General features: G+C 35.2%; 1 protein-coding gene across 1 annotated transcript in view; it reads right to left on the reverse strand.

Moving 5' to 3' along the window:
• The window catches only part of SAMSN1 (SAM domain, SH3 domain and nuclear localization signals 1), a 455,109-nt gene extending 440,545 nt beyond the window's left edge, over positions 1–14,564 (reverse strand). The window contains exon 1 of the mRNA XM_067739225.1: positions 14,551–14,564. The gene's annotated coding sequence lies outside the window, so the exon portion shown is untranslated. The remainder of the gene's footprint in view (positions 1–14,550) is intronic.
• Positions 14,565–22,890: the final 8,326 nt, after the last annotated feature.

Raw genomic sequence — 22,890 nt, forward strand, 5'->3', positions numbered from 1 at the left:
TTTCTTTTTTTAATGTGTATTTTTAACATGATTTGGGGCTTCAAAACTGAGGTACTGACTCAAGGAATAAATATATTTAATAGGCAATTTTTGAAACTAAAATATAGTAGGCACTAAATAAATGCTCAGCGTATAGATGTTTCTTTGAATACTCTTATTTTGAAATTAGTTCCAGTGTTTCCCTGTATTTGTTCAATGGAACGTAAAATAGTCCTGCCCCCGCATAACACTTTTATTTCCCCCTTTTGTATTCTCTCCTTATTGCTGTTGTTTGAATATATATACATTTTTGAAGCCTTTTCCTGTTATTAATGGCCAAAGTCATCCTTTTAAAAAATATATATTGATCTGTCTTCAAGAAATATATATATAAGTAATTGTTTATTGGACATCTCAAATTTAATATGTCAATAACTGAGTTCTTGTTCTTCCTAATCTCAGATAATATCAACTCCATTCTTCTAATTGTTCAGGCCTCAAACCCTGGCTGCCATCCTAGAGGCCTCTCCTCTTCTCACACCTCACATCCAATTCCTCAGCACATTCTGTGGGCTTTCCATTAGAAATATTCAGAATCCAACTATTTCTTACTGCTCCCATCCTAGTCACCACCATTTCTCCTCGATTATTACAAAAGCTTCCTAGCTGGTTTCCTTGCTTCTGTTTTTAACGCCCCTTTGGTCCATTTAACACAACGGCCAAAGTGATTATGTAAGAATGTTACACTGGATCACTCCTCTGCTCAAAACTGTCTAGTGGCTTCCCCCTCTGACCTCACTTCCTGTGATCCTTCCTTATTCACCCCACTCCAGCCACAGGGCGTTTAACTAGAACACTCTTCTCCCCAGAGAGCTGCATCATCAGCTCCCACGCCAACTCAACCTTTACTCAAGGCATCTTCTGGGTGAGACTTCCCTGGACATAATCTGAAATTGCACGCACACCCCACCCCAGACCTTCCATGTTCCCTTCTCTAATTTTAAGTTAGCACTTGTTAATAAGAGGTCATGAAATTGAATTGCTTTATATTTTTGTCTATCTCACCAATAAAATGTAAGTTCCAAGGAGGCAGCAGTTTTTTCCCCTTCTGTTCACTGCTCTATCCTCAGAGCCTCCCCCTTTCTTACTGGCTGGCAGAACACCTTAGAAGGTGAATATTGATTAGGTCAAGCTGCTTAAGGCAAGTAATGTTTACTCTGCCAAAAAGGCGTTTAGGCACAGGCCTATGATACAATTATGGCCAATGAAGTTTACTAGAAAATGTTTCTCCCCACTTTAAAAAAAAAGTGGCATGGAAAAATAGCTATCTTGCAACCATGAAGAGTGACATTGTCAAAACACTCAAGATGGCAGAGAAGAAATATGGAAAATACCTCGTGGGTCCTTGATAACGTTATTATGACAATTAATTAACGACCAGTAATCTAAACTTCCTGTTGAGTGAGACATAATATACTCCTTACTGTTTAAGCTATTTTAGTAAGGTCTTCTATTACTTATATCTTAATCAACACAGAAACATTTTTCAAATATTCAGTTTCCCGAAATGTGTTAGGTCGAGCTACAGTGAAGAGGGATGTGGGATGTTTTCTCCCTTTTCTATGCTGCATGCCTAGAGAACATGTCATATGACAATAAACAAGATCTTTCAATGTGAATCATATTTCCTCATAGGAATGACTGTATAAACAGTGCGTTTGTTCTTAACTAAGAATTGAAAGTAAACATATAACCAAAGCAAAGGCATTCCGAATACAGAGCTTTAAAATACTTCAAATAATAAAATTATATTCTAAACCACTATATGCCTAGCCAGATTCTGCAAAACTATTAGTGCTCACCCAAAGAAAGGAAGAAACGGAAGGAGAGAGAGAAAATTAGGTGGTAAGAAGGAGGTGAGGAGTTCCCAAGGCCAAATAAAATCAGATGATGAATTAAATGAAATAATTATGCTTCCTTTGTGTGTGAACACACACTGGAAGGCAGCTGTGGGACACCTTCATTCATTTGAGATGCACCCCTTCATCCCTGATTGGAAAAGAAGGTGGGTTGACAGTCAGTTACAGTTTGAGTCAAAGGGCTTAGAGTCATCAGGTTTTGCTTTTTAACTCAAAGCCAACCCATCAGTCGTTAACAAAGCCCAAACTACAGCTATTCAAAACTAATAACTCTTCATGTTCTCAGTATAACAACCTACCAAACCTTTTATGCCTCCTCATAAAAGTCTTATCAACTGAAAATTCCTATAAGGTAAAATCCCTATACCATTGAATAACTTACTCTAGACATACTGGGCCCAAAATAGAGGATATAAAAAATTAACTTTATATAGAATACACTTAACTCTATCCTAAATATTATACCTATAATATATGGTAATTATATAATTAGCAATCTTTTATTAGCTGTCATTTTGAAAAATTATTGGATGAATTACAGCTCTAAATAAAATTATTGAAAGCTGTTGAGAAAAGCAGAGATTTCCTTTAAAATCTTCTCACCACATTTTACAACAGTAAACAAAAGCAATACAAATTATTGTGTTGGTGAAACTTCAAAAAGTAGTCATGAATCAACTTAACTGAGGGCTTTAATGCAGAAAGTACATCTGATCAGCCTAGGGTTGACTATTAGTGACCTCCGGTACAATCTTTGCCTCTTCCTGCTCTACCTCGTGTTTTCTTTGGGTCACTCCACATACAAGAAATGAAACAGGAAGGAAAGCAGATGCACGAATAAAGACTAGATTAAAAGCACAAAGCCATGGAGTGACCACAAAAATGGATGCCGTCGTAGGCCATTCAGGGTGCTATAATAAAATACCATAGGCTGGTATTCTATTATAAAACAACAGAAATTTATTCCAGTTTTGGAGGCTGGGAAGTCCAAGAGCAAGGTGAGGGCGGATTGCCTGGGGAGAGCCTGTTTCCTGGTTTACAGACAGCCATCTTCTCACTATACCTCACACGGTAGAAGGGGAAAGGGATTTCTCTTGAGCCTTTTTATAAGCATTAATCCCGTTCATGAGGCCTCTTCCTTCATGACCTAATCACCTCCCAAAGGCCCCGCCTCCTAAAACCATCACCTTGGGTGAGTGGGTGGGAGCGCTGTTAGTATTCCAACATATGAATTTTGCGGGAGACACACATTCAGACCGTAGCAGATGCAGTGTAAACATCTATTTTTACAAAACATAAACTAGGTGCCATTTTTACTACAAGAGATTCAGAGCATTGTAGTATTTTATTTTAATGTAAGTCAACTAAACGTTATACAAATAAAAAAGCATTTACTCCCAAAATTCCAACATTAACCATTCAATCAAAAAAATTAGGAACTATATTTCCCACAAGTACTCAAGGCCGTGTCCAAAAGTTATCTATCTGTGGACTAAAAAGAACAACTAAAAATTACTACAGACCATGTGCCAGGAACTACATTGTGCTTTCTACGGTTTAATTCCTTTAATTTTCAAAACAACCCTATAAAATTATCCCCATTTTACAGATGGGAATGCTGAGCCTTAGGAGGCAAGACTACTAGCCCAAAGCCAACAGTCACTAAGTACGTGGCAGAGGTAGGATTCACACTTGTTCAAAACCATCACACACCACAGTGTCTCAATCCTTGTCAAATTCAATCCACTTACCTGTAAATACTGCTTTGACTTGAATATGGTTTTCTGAAGACTTTTTAAAAGCCACAAATATACTTCTATATTTTAATGACTCTCAACATGGAATGCAAGTTTTTAAAACAACTATTTGGAGGGTTAATTCCCAGCTATTATGATTAACTTTTATTAACTAGATGGCAAATAATACCAGTTATTGACAACAGTGTTAAGTCATGTATTATCTCCTTTAATTGTTACCTATAAAATAGATATTATGTAACTTTACGGATGAAGAAACTAAGGCTCAGAACAGTGGAGTGGGTTGCCCAAAGTCATACAGCAGGTCAGGAGTACACCATGATTCCGATTCAGGTCAGTGTGCCTCTACAATGCATTCCACAGACCACTGACCAATAAAGGCTCCACCATGGCAAACCAGTTGCCTTGGTCAACTTGTCTCCTGATCATTTCACGAAAAACTAATAGTCTATTTTTAGATCACAGTCAAATTTTCTGCACCTAGAGCTATGCTGAAGACACAAATATATATACTAGCCCTTACTGCCCCCACTAGCCTCTTTAAATAAAAATACATTTCTAGGGTAGACTAGTTTCTGGCAATTTCTATTAACAAATTCACCAAAAACGGTTGACCCTTGTTTGGAACTACATGGGTCCACCTACATGTGGATTTTTTTCAATAAATATATTGGACATTTTTTTGAGATCTGTGACAATTTGAAACAGTTTCAGACAAACCACCTAGACTAGAAATATCAAAAACTTAAGAAAAAGGTATGTCATGAATGTATAAAATGTATGTAGATACTAGTCTACCCTTACAGAGGCATAAGGTGAGTGATATCTAACATAAAATTAATAATGTGTTAATTTTCTGTTTTATAACTTTGCCTTCAAAGAATTACATTACTGTACAGTATGCTCCCCGAACATGAGTGTAATACGGTATGCCATAAAAATTTTATAAGGATTCATTCATTAGTGTATAGGCTGGGCTGCCGTGAAACAACTGTATTGATTACACTAGGCTACCATAAAGTGACCACACTGTTCTTCTTCATTATCAACGTATGAATTGTTATGTCTGCAAATAAATATGAAATTTTCACATGATCTTTTCATGTTTGATGTCTAATGTTAATAAAGCATACAACATCTACAACGTTTTACATCATATAAGACAATATTGACGTAGGTACTGACAGACAATTCATCTTAACAGATGATGTAAACTTAGCATATGGATGAATACAGCACAGTACTATGCATTTTCTCTTCCTTATGTTAATAACATTTTCTTTTCCCTAGCTTACTTTATTGTAAGAGTACAGTACATAATGCATTTAACTACAAAATATGTGTTAACTGACTATTTTATCGGTAAGGCTTATGGTCAACTGTAGGCTATTAGTAGTTAAGTTTGGGGGGAGTCAAAAGTAATATGCAGATTTTCAAATGCACAGGTTGGGGGGCTGGTGACCCAACTCCTGTCTTGTTCAAGGGTCAACTGTACACTGTTTTTGTTACTACCACAGCATAAGCATCCTGAATGTTCCTTCCTGGAATAAAGCCTGTTAAACCTCTTTGCAGGAAAATCTGTACGACTTTTTAAGTAACAAAAAGCTGAGGAAATGTTGATACTTTAAAATAAATCTTGACCCAGTAAGAACTGGCGCTAGGTCTTTTATCTTCTTGCAGTCAGCAAAAGTACAAATCTATAAAAATTCAAATAGTAGTTAAGGGCATGCATTTTGAAGTACTTACACGTGGGGTGAGTTACTTCACAAACTCATACGTACTGAAAAAATGTTTTTAATCTGGATATGTGAGCAGAAATCACTTTTAAAACCTATAAATGCTATACAATGAAAGAAAAAGCAAGTCCATGTGGGGTTTTACCAACTGTTCTTTGGGGGGGAAGTTATTACTGGCTGTTACGCACCTTGCTAAAAATATCGTTCAGATGCATTCAGAAGCTGCTGTTTCTAACCCTGTATTAATCTAGATCTTTGAAAATCAAATGATGGCCAGTTTAATCACCCAGCAAAAACAAGCAACTGTGTATGTGGAGGGCAGGATTAGAGGAGGTGGAGAGAACTGGGTCAGTAGGTGGCAGATGTTAACTGGTTCAAATTTGAAAGGCGTTCAAAAGTATAGACCAGAGTTTATGAAAACCCTTAAAGTGGAGGAGAAACAAAGAAAGAAAATGCAAAATGTGTGTAAGAAAAGATCCTAATTTAGAAGGGTGTGCGAGTAAACAGTGGTCATCCAAAAACTTATTTCTTTTGAAAAATATAGAATTAACAACATTGTCAATAACATGTTATCTTTCTAGAACGTTACATTGGTGACAACGAACTTTATTTCCTCATTTACTTTGTGGACTATTCCTGTGATGTAGGTTGTATCCTCCTTTTTCAGATCAGGAAACTGAGGCTCAGGTTAAGCAATTTGCAAGCAGTCCCCATGGAGAGCTACGGCTCAAATATAAATCTTACGATTCTAAGACCAGCATTTTCCTCATCACATATTGAACTGTGGCCATGATGGTGGCAACTCTTTTTAAGTGTCTGCGTAAGAGGTAAAAGAGAAATATATCCCTTGGGTTAATTATTGTTTTCAATAAAACAAAGGAAGAAAAGAACTACTTCTGCCTTCTCCCAGGAGAAAATGGGAATCCTATCCCTAATAAATGTTTTCTTTTAAAATACAAGCTTATAAGCTAGTGACTAGTGATCATGTGATAAGCCTATCAGAATAAAAATCTAAATGCCGAAACTTGAATGTCTTAAATAGTTCACATAGATTTATTTCAGACAATTTTGGTGGGAAAAAAAAAAGCATGATAATCTTCATTTTACATTAAAGTAACCAAGAGGAAAAGAGGTTACATTATTTTGTAGAAGACTTAAGCTAAAATAATAGTATTCTGTGGTCACCAGACTAGGTTTAAATTGGATGTGACTTTGTAACAAATACTGTCATGACGTTTTCACCCTTAATAGAAACTCATGGGAGTACTTAAATAAAATGAAAATGTTATCCATTTCTTATTTCCTGAAATTACCGTGAAAATGGCAGCTTAGCATGAACTCAGTATTAATACAAAACCTCCATGCACATATTTTTAATACACTCGTCAGTGTAACTTTAATAATTTTCACTGTCAGGTTATATCTATTTCTATTAGAATAAACACAGACTTTCTTTCAGAATTTTTGTCTGTAATATAAAGTAAAAGCAAGCCTTAAAAAAAAAAAAAACAAAAAAGGCTTAATATTTTCTAAACTTTATACCCTAGGTAATAAAGTAACGGTTCTCTACTGACTGCCTAAAAGCATCCGGGTGGCCTAGAAGGTTAACTTCCCAAGCCTCTTTAGTGGTCCGAAGAATGTTATCCGAACTGCACATCATATTTTCTTACGAGTAAGGAAGACTCAGAAGCCACAATCATTGCCTCCTCCTCCTTACAAATTCAGTTTCTGTTACCACTCTGTGTCACCAATATCATACAGAGAACCATAACAGGCCCACATTTTCAGGGCCTATTTTATGTGTGATGACAGCATTCGTGGTTTAAGATGCTGGTCTTATGAAACTCATCTCCCCCTGAACCTCAACCTACCTCTTCCTTTAAGCTAATTTACAGCTATCATCCAGGTATGCATGACATTCAGATTTTGTTTTTGAGGGGAAAAAAATCTCTGAAAGACAGAAACTTCTTCTATTCCAAAATACTGTTCTTAGCACCAGAACTTATCCCCAATCAAATAAAAAGCTTTTCACAAATTCAGTCCTGTTTAAAACCTGCACTAGCCAGGTAAGCTATTTAGTTTTAAATACTCCTAGGAAATAGAACTGACAGGGATGGGGTCACCTTTAAGAAATTTATGGAAATCTGTGAAAAGATGCCCTTCAAAAAATGTATTTAACCCCAATGTAATTCAGTATGAGGAATTAAGGATCAATTTTGGAAAGTTAACAAAACTTTTAAATTCATTCATCTTTGAAACTGTTGCAGTCCAAAAAGGTAACTCATTACGTTCACCAAAGGCATCTGGATTTTTGTTCTTGTTTCAGATGAACAGTAAAGAGATTTATTAGAATACACATTCAGCTAACATTAAATCAATCTTGCCATCATTCAGGTAAGGAACATTAAAACAACATTCTGTATACTTCACATTAAGTTAAGCCAAAGAAATTTATATACACAACAAAATACAGTTTGGGTATTATCACGAACACTTGTATCAAACTCTGGAACCTACAAATTTCTGACATACACGCTATCATTTCATCTTCACACAAACCCCATGCAAAAACTACTGCACAATAAGTTTAAATAACTTGCATAATATACAATGAATACAGGATGAATTTTTAAATCCTTTGCTTGTCTCTAAAGCTCCAGGGTATACCCTGGAGTTGTTTTTTTCATCAACACTTCAATTTATCACCCTGTATCCCCTGTATATGGGAGGCATCAAGCTGTGCTTTGTAAATCACAATTTTATAAAAGATATGGTCCCTTCCCTTCAGAAGTTTACAATCTTGTTGAAAAGACCAATAAAATGATGTCATGTGAATGGTACTCATCAACTACTGAAAGAGTGCAAGAGGGCATGTGTTCCTTTCTTTAGGGTGATCATACAAATCACAGGATGGGTAGTGTTTTGGTAAAAGAGAACTAGAGACAGAAGAAGATCACAACACATCTGAGATGAAGATGGCAAAAACTGTGGCAGTTTAAGAAGTGTGCAATTAACATGCTCAAGGATTAGGCAAATGGAATATGATGCAGGAGCTGGGTAGAAACAGGACTTGGCCTTTATCTTGTGGGCAAAGGTCTTTGTGTTCAGGGTAATGATTATTTCTTCAGAAAGTTTTATTGTGCTGTAGTGTGTAGAACATATTGGATAATAAAAACTAAAAGGTAAAAGACCAGTTAGAAAGCTACTACAGTAACTGTCTAATAAGTATGAAGTACTAAAGCTTGAATTTAGAAGATGGAAGTGGAAAAAGAAAAAAATCAATCTCATAATTCTTCCTGTTCTAATAAAAATGATTATAGAAATAGTCATATACATGGTCGCCTGCTATCATGTGCTGAATATATAAAGGCATAATATAAAACCAAAACCTTGCAAACAGACTTGCAGGAAAGACTTTACGTAAGTCATCTCATAAAGTTACCTATCCTATAATGGAATAAACATTTATAACATCTGCTTTGAGTGTATTCTAGAGTAGCAAATACCATTTCTTAATACTGCAAGTCTTTGATTACATTTTTATGCTATTTTAAAAACATTTATTGTAGATGACCCCAAACTGAAATTTTCAAAAACTACAATTAGAAAATATCTGTATAAAACGGAACGATAACCTATACTTTACTATATAGACACCACTTCTTAAAAACCACAAGGTCTGCCTGATTCATACTAATTTTAAGATACCAAAATACAATGAATGTCTCTATATTTTACAGAAACACAGGATATCTCTTATAAACGTATTTCTCAAACTGATCACCAATATTTTATGACGAAACGGAAAAATGCACGTATGTATACTCCAAAGATAAATTACCTGACCATAATATTACACTCTATTTGTGGAAAACCTCATGTTTACATATTACTTTTAATAGGGATATACATATCAGTTTGACGAATAAACTAATTCAAATTATCAAAATGTATTATTTCAACTAATTCAAATTATCAAAATGTATTATTACAAATATAACTGAAGATTTTTGTTTTCTCTTCCTTTAAATATTCCCTGCCCCAGAAAGTCCATAAAGGCAAATTTTCAGGAGTGAAAATTAGTGTATCTTCTTCATATATTCAATAAATATTTAGTCAATAAATACTTATGAGCTACTTCTAGATGTCCAGTGTTCTCTTAAACCACTTTATTGAGGTATGATGTAGATACAAAAAGCTGTACATATTTAAGGTATACAACTGATGGTTTTAGAGTTAAGTATACATTTGTGAAACCATCACCATTATCAATACCGTAAACACATACATCACCTTCAAAAGTTTCCTCCTACCCTCTTTTTGTGTGATAGGAACACTTAACATTACTCTTAGCAAATTTTTAAGTATAAAATACACTATTGCTAACTATAGGTAATATGCTGTACAGTGGATCTCTAGGACTTCAGTAATTGAAAGTTTGTACCTTTTGACCAACAGCTAGCTCTCTGTTTCCCCCTCCCACACTTCCTGGTAACCACCATTCTACTCTCTACTTCTATGAGTCTGATTCTTTTAGATTCTTCATATAAGTGGGGTCATGTAGTATTTATTCTTTTGTATCTGGCTTTTTTCTCTTAGGATAATGTCCTCTACGTTCACCCATGTTGTCACAAATGACAGATTTTCTTTTTTTTTAAGGTTGAATAATATTCCACTTTATGTAGATACATTTTCTTTATCCGCTTATATGTGAATGGACATGTGGGCTGCTTCCATGTCTTGGCTATTGTAAATAATGCTGCAAAGAAATAAGAATGCAAATATCTCTTCAAGATCCTGATTTCACTTTCTCTGGATATATACCTAGAAGTAGGATTTCTGGATCATATAGTAGTTTTATTTTTAAATTTCTGAGGAAACTTTATACTGTTTTCCATAGTGGCCATACCAATTGATGCCCAGAATTATTCTAGGTTCTTTCAGATATATCAGTGACAAACACAACAGAAAAGGATTCCTGCTCTCAGAGCACTTTCGTTCTAGAAGGGGAAAACAATCAATAAACAATTAATTTAAAATATTCATAGTATTTTAAAGGTGACAAGTGCTGTGGAAAATGAAAAGAGAGTGGAGATGCAGCTCCCACTTTGAGTGGAGTGGTCACCAGCACTGGCCTCATCAAGAAGATGCCGCGGCCTTATCAGCTAATGCAAGAACTTTAGTTTTACTATAACTGAGGTGAAGCGCTTTTATAAGCAGAGGATTGATTTTCTTTTTTTAAAAAATACCATGTACTATTATAACTGGGTGTCAAAAAGTATAGTTGACTTCATTTAAAAGGGAGGAGGGAGTGCTATTAAAAAACGTGTTGGTGGGAATGGCTATAAAAAAACTACCTTATATCAGGAACCCAAAATAACCACTAACACATGTGATTATGGCCAGTATTGCTTACTGGGCTTTACCGCTTATGACAGCCTGCCACACATGACCATTTTCACAGACTAGTAGTTCCTTATTCACATTCCAAATTCTGAACACTAAAAAGTTTAAAGCAAACCAATCTGGTAGCAAAATCTGACCCAAGTTCACGTGAGACAACTGACAGCTCTTGCTACATCTCACTTGGCAAATATATACATGAAGAAACATTAACTCTCAAAATCTAGGTAAACTTTAAATATCCTCATTGATGAAAAGTCATAGGTACATCTATATGTATACATACAACCTTTCTTTAGCTGCCCTATTTTACTCAGAAGATAGTGGGGTTACATCATATGTAAATTTATCATATTAAAAGTAAACCAGCCATGCTCAAAAAAAAACGAAAAAACAAACTAAAATTCTATCTAGCATATAACCTCGAGGAAGATGGACGATGTTGATCTGTTGTTACAGATTGTGATTTTACAGTTTAAAGATATGTATTTTTCATACAAATGTCCTGTAAACACTGGCTAACTGCTGTATCTCATGTTCAACCAAAAACAAAACAAAAAAAACAATGTTATTTATTCCAACACTGAAGGAAACAGGCTGTTTGAGACCTACTGAAACATACTATATAAGAATCTGCATGGCATCTTTCTATTGAATTTTTTAGGATAATTTTAACTAGATATGAATTAGACTAAAGCACTATCTTTAAAAAAATCCGAGATGTAACTTTATAACCATGCTGTCTGCAAGACACAGGTGGCTACTGAGTACTTTAAAACTGACTAGTCTGAACTGCGATGGGCTGTAAAGTAAAAATACACCCTGAATTTCAAAAACTTAGTATGAAAAAAAAAGAATGTAAAATATCTCATAATTTTATACTAATTAAGCAATGGAATAATAGTTTTCAGATGTTGGGATAAATAAAATACTGTACTAACTTCACTAGTTTCTTTTTCCTTTTTTTAAACATTCCTACTAGAAAACTAAAAATCTGAGCTCACATTATATTTCTATTGAACAGCTCTTCTCTATAATAAAGACTGAGAAAAAGATTAATACAAAATTTCTCAAGTACTTACATTCTAGAATGAATAATTTCACTTTAGATCACCAAACAGAGTAATACAAACACAGATAAAGGTAGCAAGAAACATTTATCAGAAACTCAAATGCATCTACGGTTTTAGATATTCAAAGAGGTTTCCAAAAAATTCAACAATAAAGTAAAAGTCTTCATTATATGATATGTCTAATTTGTTTCAAAATCCATTTTCAGTATTTCCTTAGTCATAAGTATGTATAGGAGGGTTCTATGTCCTATTTCCCTTCACTAGAGTTAGGGTAGATCTAAGTTTCATGAACCAAACACATATCATAATGGAATCAGAAAACAGACAACTTAACTTTAACAGATGGGAAAATTTCATAACTCCTAAAAAACAACTTTAGAGTTTATGTAAAGTTGGAGAAAAGTCCATTGCACAATAAGAACCATCATTAGTAAAAGATACACTGATTGACATTTCCTAAATATCCTTAAAAGTGCTCCAAGTACCTATTTACTGAAGTTAGACATATATATACTCCACCACATAGCAGTTCCATTCCTGTGCATAGACTTATCAGAAATGAATGCTTATTTCTATCAAAAGATTAAAAAAAAGGTCATAGCAGCCTTATTTTAACCCCAAACTGGAAAGATATTCAATGTTCATTTACTGTAGAAGGGATAAATGATGGTATAATCATACAATGGAATATATACGACTGGGTGGGGGGAGAGGGAGATGATACACACATGGATGACTCAAAGACATAATGTTAATCAAAAAAATCAGACATAAAAGAGTTCATACTACATGATTCCAATTGTATAAAGTTCAGTAACAGGCAAAACTAATCCAAGATAAAAGATGCCAAAGACTGGTTCTTCTGTTGGGTGAAGGCAGTATTGACCAGGAAAGACACCAAACAAAGCTCCTGGGGTACAGTGTAGTGTAGTTACGCAGGGTACGTTTACGTAAAAAATCTCTGAACTAGCAAGAGTGCCAATTTAACTACATGAAGTTAGACTTCTGTAAAGTGGTTTTTGTTTTTTTTTTTAAATATAAGTAACTTTTTTTTAAAAAAAGGGTCTGACATATCATGAGTTATTTTCAAAAGAATTACTTAAAATCAATTCTTATTCAGAATTTACACAAGAATTTTTCTACTCAACTCTACAACTAAACTTAATTTCTTTGCCACTTTTTATTAATAAAAACTAGTAATCAGTTCAATTCTATTCAACCTACTCTTAATTTTCAGATTATCTGATAAATTTTCATAAATGGATAATTCCCAATGTCTTTAAAAAGTGTAATAATTTTCTCTATAACTAATAGTTATGAACTATTTGAATGTTTATGTCTTTAAATATGTAATTATAGTAGTTAATTCTTAGCTTAAAAAGATAACTTTAAACTCCACAAAATTCAGGGTTTCTGATCATATCCTTTCTTTCATTGATAAAGCATACATAAAAATTAAATTTAGTATTTGGGAGTTCACTAGAAGTCCTTTTACAGTCCTAATGTGCTTATTTAGATTTCTTATTTGCTTTTACCCTCCCCCTCTGACAGGAAGAGGGAGAAAATGCTGTTTTGCTAATAGTGAATAACCTTGAACATACAGAGTTCAATACAATGTTCTATGGAAATATAAAAGACTATATTCATCCAATCCTAGAAACTCATAGTGCTTGACAAGTGATTATTTAAGAAAATTTGTAAAACTGATTTTTGTGTCATTTCATGTGAATATAAATCATGACTATCCAGTTAATAGAGTAATATGTACTCAAAGAACTTGACCTATTCACTACAACTTTAACAAATATATTATCTTATTAAATGTATGTATGCATTCTTCCTTCATCTGTGTCTACTCCAAGCAAGACAGCTGCTAAGTTTTATAAAAGACAAACACAAGACTTGTGGGGAGGTATCAAGGTGGACACCAAGAAGGAAACCCTGGGGCATGGCTGAAGGGAACTGTGTTCACCACTGACCTCAGCCAGATCGGCTGGTGTATCCACACCGGGTCTTGGGGTTGTAAAGGACAGAAACACAAAGCAGGTAAGTTTCTCAACTGACAATCTTAATATCCTTCCTTCCTAGTAATACATCACATGTCCTGAGACTCAGGGTCTATGAGCAAATGAATTATTATGCTGCACCAACCTAGACACATGTGATAATGCAAAGGGAACTTAGCAGATGGATGGTCAGAGGCAGAGTCAGGTGACCTGGGTGAATATGTCCGTGGGCCCTATGAAAACACAGATGGCAGCTGGTCCCTACGCTAGAAGGTAGAACTGTCATAGGCAGTAAGAACTTTAAGACTGCCTGAATGCTTAATGTATATTTCACATGGTCTTAGATAAACAGAAACTTTTTATAACTCATTTTCAAATCAAAACATTCTTTAAAATAGTACTATGCTGAAAAGGTAAAATGTAAATATCTCAGATGTTTAAAAAAGGCAAAACTGGTTCCATCTAAACCAGATTCCTTTTACTCACACAAAATTCATAATTTACCAACACTGAAATGTATCCCTCTCCTCTGTTACAAATGTCAAACAACTAGTTTATCAATATCTGAAACTTAAGAAAACTAAACAATTAAATATGGCATAATATTCTTTCTTTCCTATAACTGAAAAGGCTTAACTACATTTTAAAAAGTGGAGCAGTGAGACAAAATACAATACCTTCTGGATGTGTTTCTCCCAGATGTTAAAATAATGGATCCTGAGGATAGAGCTTAAATTGCTCACAATCCAAACACTCTGAAAATTAATAAAAATAAGTGTTACTTCAAGTTGCATCTTATTTCAAAGAATTTCAATAGCACGTTTCACAAACAACCCTTAACTACTGACTGAAAAACAAAATCTGAAAAAATGACAAAAAAAAGATGTATTGCAAGTAAAAAAATTCCTAATTATACATGTTTTCCTTGGGCATAGCTGTTGATCACATCTGATCAAAAATACGCATTACAAAATTATTTATACCCAAACACTACTTATCTGTCTTTACACTGCATTAAAGACTATATCACCAATTCTCAAGTGTGTGAGAAGTTAATGTCAATGACCAAGAGGAATTCTGATCAAGGATTCTGGGAGAAAAAGTATTAGAATTATTTGGTAGTCAACACAAGAACTGAAACACCTCATTTTTTTTTCTAGACCATTAGAAACAAAAAAATGTTAAACTTGGAATTAGAACCTTCCTAGATACAGAATGACATCGACATGTGGACAGTTTATACTTTTAAGAACGAAAGAGTGGGTGAAAAAGTTTTAGGCCAGCAAGACCCAGAGTCCACACTTTAACACTGTGGTGGCCTTGGAAACTGTATATTGACCAATAGGCCAATGGACAGTGAGACCAGTTGGTGATAAGACAGGTATGGTGCAAACTCCGAGATTCCACCATAGCAGCATTCCACTCGTATCACCCACTGCATTTATGTCTGGTTTACATTTTTAGAATTCTCAATTCCTATCCCACAGCCTATGATTGGTTCTCAAGGATTATAGCTTAGCCTCCAAATAAATCCATAAACCTAAACCTTAAACTCCCCAAATAAAGTATTTTTCATTATCACTTAATTTTACCAGTGCCCTTCAGTCTCCTTAAAACCATATATAGATTACAAATTTCTTTGAGTGATGCTTCCTTAACATCCTAGGGAGGCAGGCTGTTCAACCACTCTGCCTCTGGGTCACTTTCTCTGTATCCTGCTTACTGTTATTCTCCCTGTGACTGTGAGCCTTGCATTCATCTTTGAATCCTCCAGCACCTAGCATGGTGCAAGGCATAGAGCTGATGCTGAGTGAAAGTCTGCTCTATGAATCACCGAATCTGAGAGACTTTGTCAACTCATATACCATGCTGAAGTAAAAATAATACCAGCAAAGGGAAGCAGGTAGTTATATGAGCCAACTACAAGGAAGAATACTCGCCTTTTTAAAAATTTCATACTTCATACATACCCAAACACACACGCACACTCAATTCTCATTCTCGCTCCCTCTCCGTCTCCCTTCTTTCGCTCTGTTCTTCATTAGCAAGACTCTCCTGGTATCTATGTCAATACTCTCCCAACCCCTACAATCAGCCGGCTGGTGGCAGGGCTCCTTTCTGCCCAGGTGAATTGGGATTCTAGCCCTGCTGTCTGAGGTCCTGCACCAATTGGCACGGTAACTGGACGTTAACACAAACCCTCTACGCACACCATCAGCAGCTCCTAAGCTACCCTCCATCAGCAGCTGGGAATGTCACTTATATGTGTAAGTCAAAAATACCTAGAATGATAACTAAGGCAGAATATTCCTAGAATTTTACTAGTAGACAGCTGGCATTGCCTTAAAATAGAAAAAACAAATAAACAAACCCTGAAGAGACCTAGTAGTGATTAAAAAAAAAAAAAAAAAGCCTTATCATTTCCTATTAGGACACTACTTTTTCAGCAACCAAATAAAAACATTACCAAATCATTTTATGTAATAAAATTTAACCTTACTTTGACCTTCCTCATAAAGCAAACAAACCTCTCGATCCAATAAAGCTCCATCTGAACTATGTAAGATGATAAGCAATACCTTAATTGCATTCATTTACATGACTTTGAAACTATTCTGGGCTGAAGTCACTGACTGCAAGGTCACAGAATACAAAAAAGTAAAATGTGTGCAATTTACCAAGGAGGAGGAATGATGCACTTGGGCAGTGGGGTAGACCTTCTCCCTCCCTCATCAGGAGACACCCAAAGCTTAATGCAATCAACAGGTGCAGCCATCTCTAACATCTCTATCTGAAATATATCATACATATACACACTGATTTTATAAACATACATATAAAATATAATAAGAATATGTACTTGGTAAGTCCACCATATATTATGGTTTTCTTATTAAAATCAATCTCCCTGAACAGAGGCAAAGGGCAATTCTATGCCTTAACAGCATTTAAAATCAAAATATGAAGTAGGGCTATTATTTTTTCCATTGTTTCATAAAAATTTCTAACAACTAAAATTCAGGTTATAAAGCTGTAACAATTTTTAGGACAAGAACTGCAAACACAGGATGTTAAGTATACTAAGCATTTCTGCTTTCATTTTTCATAACCTAAGCAAATACTCAACTAATTTGCTTAGAGGAGCAGACTTTTACGTCTCAAAGCCAGTAATACCACATTAGTAAAAGTAAAGAAATACAACTGACTGACAGAAACTGACTACCATAAATTACGAGGGACAATGTGTATTCCTCAAAACCTCAGAATATATCATAACACACAAAAACAAGTTAATCCTACAAAATATTTCCCTTTAGTAAAATTCTAACACAAACTAGATGTTATTGGCACTTGAATTTACTGGAGAAAAGAGAAGGAAACTAAATGTTAGATCTAGAGACCTTTAAAAATGTCTGTAATATTAGTACAAATGTAGAGCCTCAAATATTTTTTTCGGTTTAATATAACATCACCAGGAGATTCATTTAAGAAGTTTCTGTCCATTAAATTAGATAAATCTCCCACATTTAATGTACTACCAAAGCATTTCTATACTGCTCAAGCCAAACTTTTGCAATTTAAAAATGATTTAGTGAAAAAGCAGCAATGATATTATAAAATTTATGCTTCTTCACCTTCTCTCCCTACCTAGAAGGGCAAGACTCTTTTCATGTAAATCTGTATTAGATCCCAATCATTTCAATTGATGATACTCCACAAAGAACACAAGGATGAAAATATATTTAAGTACTATATTCTTAAACAAACTCCAACACCCTGATGCCACTTTGTCCTGTTTAAATGAGAAATAAAATAAAATCTCAATTTCTCTCTATATGTTAAGCCAATTCACTTTGGAATACCTTAGTAGCAAAATAAATGTATACATGTATTTTAAAAAGTACTAGTTACTATTACGATCCACATATAACTTTCAGTGACCATATCTTCTTTAGATATTTTAATCCTTTCTATAAGAAGTAATTCAGGCTTTAACATGATATAGATAATCTGTATAACTATGTAACAAGCAATTCATGGTTCACATATCTTGACAAGGATAAAAGCACTGGGGCCAACCAGCCTCCTCTAATATTGCTTCCAGTGTTCTTGGTCACATTTTTATCTGATTTCAGATCTCAGACTCATGGTAATTTTCTGATAAATATAACTTTTGTTATTTCTCAAACACTTCCCTCTGTCCATCCAAAAGACTGAATGCTTTATGTTCCTAAAGCTCATTGATTATGATCACAATATTTATCTAAAGTTCTATTTCATACACATAAATTATCCTTTCCTTGGATATTAGAATATGTTAAAACCAATTTTTATAATCACAGTCTAGCCTTTGTGTGTCTTTAAATGAGCTACAACCGTGAACTGAAAATGAACTATATTAATGGCATCACTCTTACAGCTCTCAAAGTTGAAGAAAAAAGTCCAAGCTTAGGTTCTGACACACTTCATTTTAACAGCATGCATCAGCCTCAGGTGAGCATAGTAAATCCTGCCCACATAGCAAGTATGCATGTGTGTGCTCCTCTTTCCATTTTCTCTTTTCTTTTCCTTACCTCTCCCTAGGAAGTCAATGAACTAAATATTACACACTGTTTAAATATATACAGTGGTACAGAGATAAATGATCTATCTTGTCCAAAAAAGAGGTACCTAAATAAAGAAACTTATCAATTCTCAAAGTAAAATTAAATCCTGGACTGACAGGTTGCTCAGATAACACTCAGAAAAGAACAATATGACTCAACCTGTAAGGAACAGACCAAAAACACTCCATAAGATGAAGTGTATCTAGAGGAGTCCATATCTCCATTTGAAACGCTTGCTATGGAATATGTTAACTGACAGTTCCATCTAGGAAATATTTTTCTTCCTCTCTCACCTGTTCCCCCACCCATCTTGCACTCGACTCCATAAACAGCAGTTATCCCCCATTATAAAACAGTTGACGGTTAAAAAACAATGAGCCAAGGAAGAAAGTACAATATTCTATAACTGACATTTACTGCATTGGCCTTGGACTTCTAATCTTTACCAGACGGGCACACAAATCAATCCATCAGCTCATAAAGGTGTGCTTTTTTAACCTCTAAAACAGATGGGATTGGCCAGAAGTGTCTGGCATGTCAAACTGCTAATCACTGCTGCCCTTTGCACAAAATAACCCTCTTAAGTTGAGGCATGGTTGCACGGGAACCGACATTAGTCTGTGGGAAACCCATTTAGCTGTCACACACTCCCTGCCACTCCTGCTCTCCCTTAATTAAGCCTAATGCCTTATGCTTTGACCTTTTGTTCTAGCCTATTAACCCTATCTAGTACAAGTTCAATTATGTTAAACTAAAAACTTTGCTGTAAAATATTAAATGCCAAGCTCAAAAAATCATGAGGGACATCCTCACAGCCCTTAGTTCTATGCACCCTGTTACTCCATGCATGTGACAGTAAAACCTCACTTTTGAAGTGATACTGATTCTGATAGTCTAGAAGAACCACATGATCATTCTTGTTCACCCCCTTATTTTACAAACTGAGGCCAGAAAACATTAAATGACTCACCCATTTCACAGCTTCAGTTGAACCACGCTGAAACCTATCTAATCTCTAGCTCTGATCCTTTATTCTCCATCGTGTCTCTGATTTATAGTCAAACCACCCAGGAGTGTGTTAAGGATACTAGTATTTTCAACACATTATTACTTTTCACCACCCACTAAAATTCACTACTACACAAATAGGCCTAAAGCAAAACAAATGAGCACGTCCACAGAGTTTTGAGGTAATATTTCCTTTCCTCCCCACACCAAAATTTTCTATCTGCTCATGACTTTTCTTTTTTAAAAGGAACAATGGCCATCTGAGAACTGCTAAATTCTGCAACACTCCCAAGGCAATAGGTGCAAGTACAAATTTCTTTCTTCACTGATACTTCATTTAAGTATTCAATAGAACAAATGACTGAAGCTACAGAAAGCAATTACAACTTGCTACTTATCCTCAAATGGAAAAAGCTGGTTATCTTTAAAAATACCTTTTTTACACCTATATGTAAATTGATTGCTCTTCAACATTTACCAGAATCCCAAAAAAGTTTAAAATTCACTGTAAAGTAAAATCAAACATAGTCCAAACTAACATGCTATCATCACAGGGGAATTTTAGTTTTAGTATATAGTAATAAGTGCTATTCCCCTTTCCACTTACTTCATACAACTAGAAAAAACTGTTTTACCACTCTCACTATGACACGTGAAAACAAACATTAATAACATCAAACAAAATTTGGATTTCTACCTGTGATTCATGTGAGGAAATGCATATTAATTTCAGATTTTTGAAAGATTTAAAGTCAGATTTTAATTTTATCCTCTTATTGACTGCCCAAAGACCCATTTTTATCTACTTTCAGTATTAACCAATACCGTCATTTTTGCCTTTAGCAACCTGGAACCTTACAGGTTAAGATAATATGCCATTAAGTGGAACATATAGCAATTTTCAAAAGAAACAGTGATGAACAACTTCAATGACAGCAACTTGAATGTGTACAAAAGTAAAACTCAAAGTGAATGTGCTTATGTTATTAGAATGGTACTTTCTTGGCATCATCAGAAGGAATATACACAAGAATTTACAATATGAAACATAACACAGGTGGATGAGCAGTCAAAGGGAAAACACACTGACAGCAAGAACAACTAGCAGCAAACTAATGATTCAGAGTGTCAGTCACCTTTTTTTCCTGCAAAGGATATGGTTTTTTTACACACACACACACACACACACACATATACACACACACACACTTTCTTTTTTATATTCTTTTCCATTATGGTTTATCCCAGGACATTGAATATAGTTCCCTATGCCATACGGTAGGACTTTCTTGTCCATGATATTGTTAATTTAAATGAGATATCATGCCTTAATTACAAGAGTCAGCTCATAAAAATAGAAATTAAGTTTGGGTCTCAGACACTGAGGAATTTAACAGTGGGAAAGTTATACTAGTGCATAGAATCCACATACTCTACAACATATTGACTGACACAAAGGAACAACTGAGAGGAAAGAGCAGCTCAGCGCTGATGCAAACACAAAGTAGAATATACCACATTAATAATGAATGTGCTCATTTTTCTACTTTTACTTTGGACAGTAGTCCATTAGCCTGTATATCTTCTTTTACTATGATTTATGTGATTCACAGCTATTTACTTGTGAATAGAAAAATATGTGAGCCCTGAGAGGTGTTTTTTCTGTTTACAAAAAGCATCTATTTCTAAGCATGCATAAAGTTTAGTAAAAACTTTTGTCTTCACAAGCAAGAAACTGGGTTAAAGTCATTTTAAGAGCATCTGTTAAATCTCAGTGCTGTATACGTATGTCCCAGATAATCTACACATTTTCTTTAGCATTTGAAAAGTAATTGCTGGTCTATAAATTTCTGAGCTCTATTTTAAAATAATTTTCTTTTCCAACTTAGCATTATTAATCAAGTTGAACGTGATAATGCTCTAACAGTCAGAAAATTCACCTCTAGTGAAGAGCAAATCCTAATTTTAAAAAATAACAAAAGGGCTTCATATACTACTTAAGGTCTATAATTTACTAGGTTTTGAATCATCAAGTCCTTCCTGATTCTAACTTTTAAGATTACTGAACGCCAAAATTAATGCTAAACATGAGATTCTGAGATGCCTCCAGTGTCCCAAGCAGTCAAATTCAATGCAATTAAATGTGCTGAGCTGGTGGATCCTTATAACTACTGCAAGTAAGGCCAAGGAAATTGCCCATAAGGCTCTAGAAATATTGTTTCATTTCTTTAAAAAAATTAAATGTTGCCCCCCCCCCCAAATTTCTCTGAACATGCATTCTAATATGTTATAAATTGTGTATTTTATTTTTTACTTTTTATTTTTTTTGCGGTACGCGGGCCTCTCACTGTTGTGGCCTCTCCCGTTGCGGAGCACAGGCTCCAGATGCGCAGGCTCAGCGGCCATGGCTCACGGGCCCAGCCGCTCCGCGGCATGTGGGATCCTCCCGGACCGGGGCACAAACCCGTGTCCCCTGCATCGGCAGGCGGACTCTCAACCACTGTGCCACCAGGGAAGCCCTAAATTGTGTATTTTTGAAGAAACTTAGTATTACAGAACAATGTCAAGTAATTATAATGTCACCAACAGTTAGTTTCACTTTTTCCTTCATAATAAATATGCCTGGAAAGAAGATGATAAATTTCAAGGAAGAAATATTATTTCTTATAGACGTTCTAATTTAAATAGACCAAAGAAAAAATGTAGAACAGTAGCTATTATGCATAAGTTAGTCATAATATTTAGCAGTTTTTAATGTATAAATACACAAAGGCCCCATTCCTAACCCCCCAAAAAAGCCAGATTTCACCAATAGTTGGGATTGGTACAGTTCAATTCAACAAATGTTTTAACAACCTTCTGTATGCCAGGCATCTACAGCACCAACAATACACTGATGAATAAGCTCCTATTCATGGAACTTACCCTCTCTTGAGGAGGACAGACATTAAACAAGTGTGAGACTATCACAATCAGGGGTACAAGGAATTGTGAGAGACAAATATGATCTTGTTAGAGGTTTGGAGACTGTACTGAGCACCTACACTCTCTTGTCCACTGTCCCATGAGTGAGAATATTCCTTTCCAATTTGCTTCACCAAGGTGAGGAATGTGGTCAGTCTGTGGCCCACATCAACGGCTACCATTAGGTTTCTTCTCTCTTGCTCTCTTTCTAGAGCGGTGGACCTCGGTGCACTTGGTTCAGGGCACTGATCACCCCTGGTCTACACAGTGCCCTCGCATCCGATATGCTACCTTCTCAAAGGAGAATACAGACTGGGGCCCATAACCTTTGTATTATGTTCCCAACTGAACCAACAGACCCAACCACCTCCACTAATGGTTTTAGAATATTACTCTTCGGTAGTAAGCGCAGCTGGCCTGTGATCGTTCTGGTCACAC

This window comes from Pseudorca crassidens, chromosome 5 (assembly GCF_039906515.1).
Source record: "Pseudorca crassidens isolate mPseCra1 chromosome 5, mPseCra1.hap1, whole genome shotgun sequence".
Lineage (NCBI taxonomy): Eukaryota > Metazoa > Chordata > Mammalia > Artiodactyla > Delphinidae > Pseudorca > Pseudorca crassidens.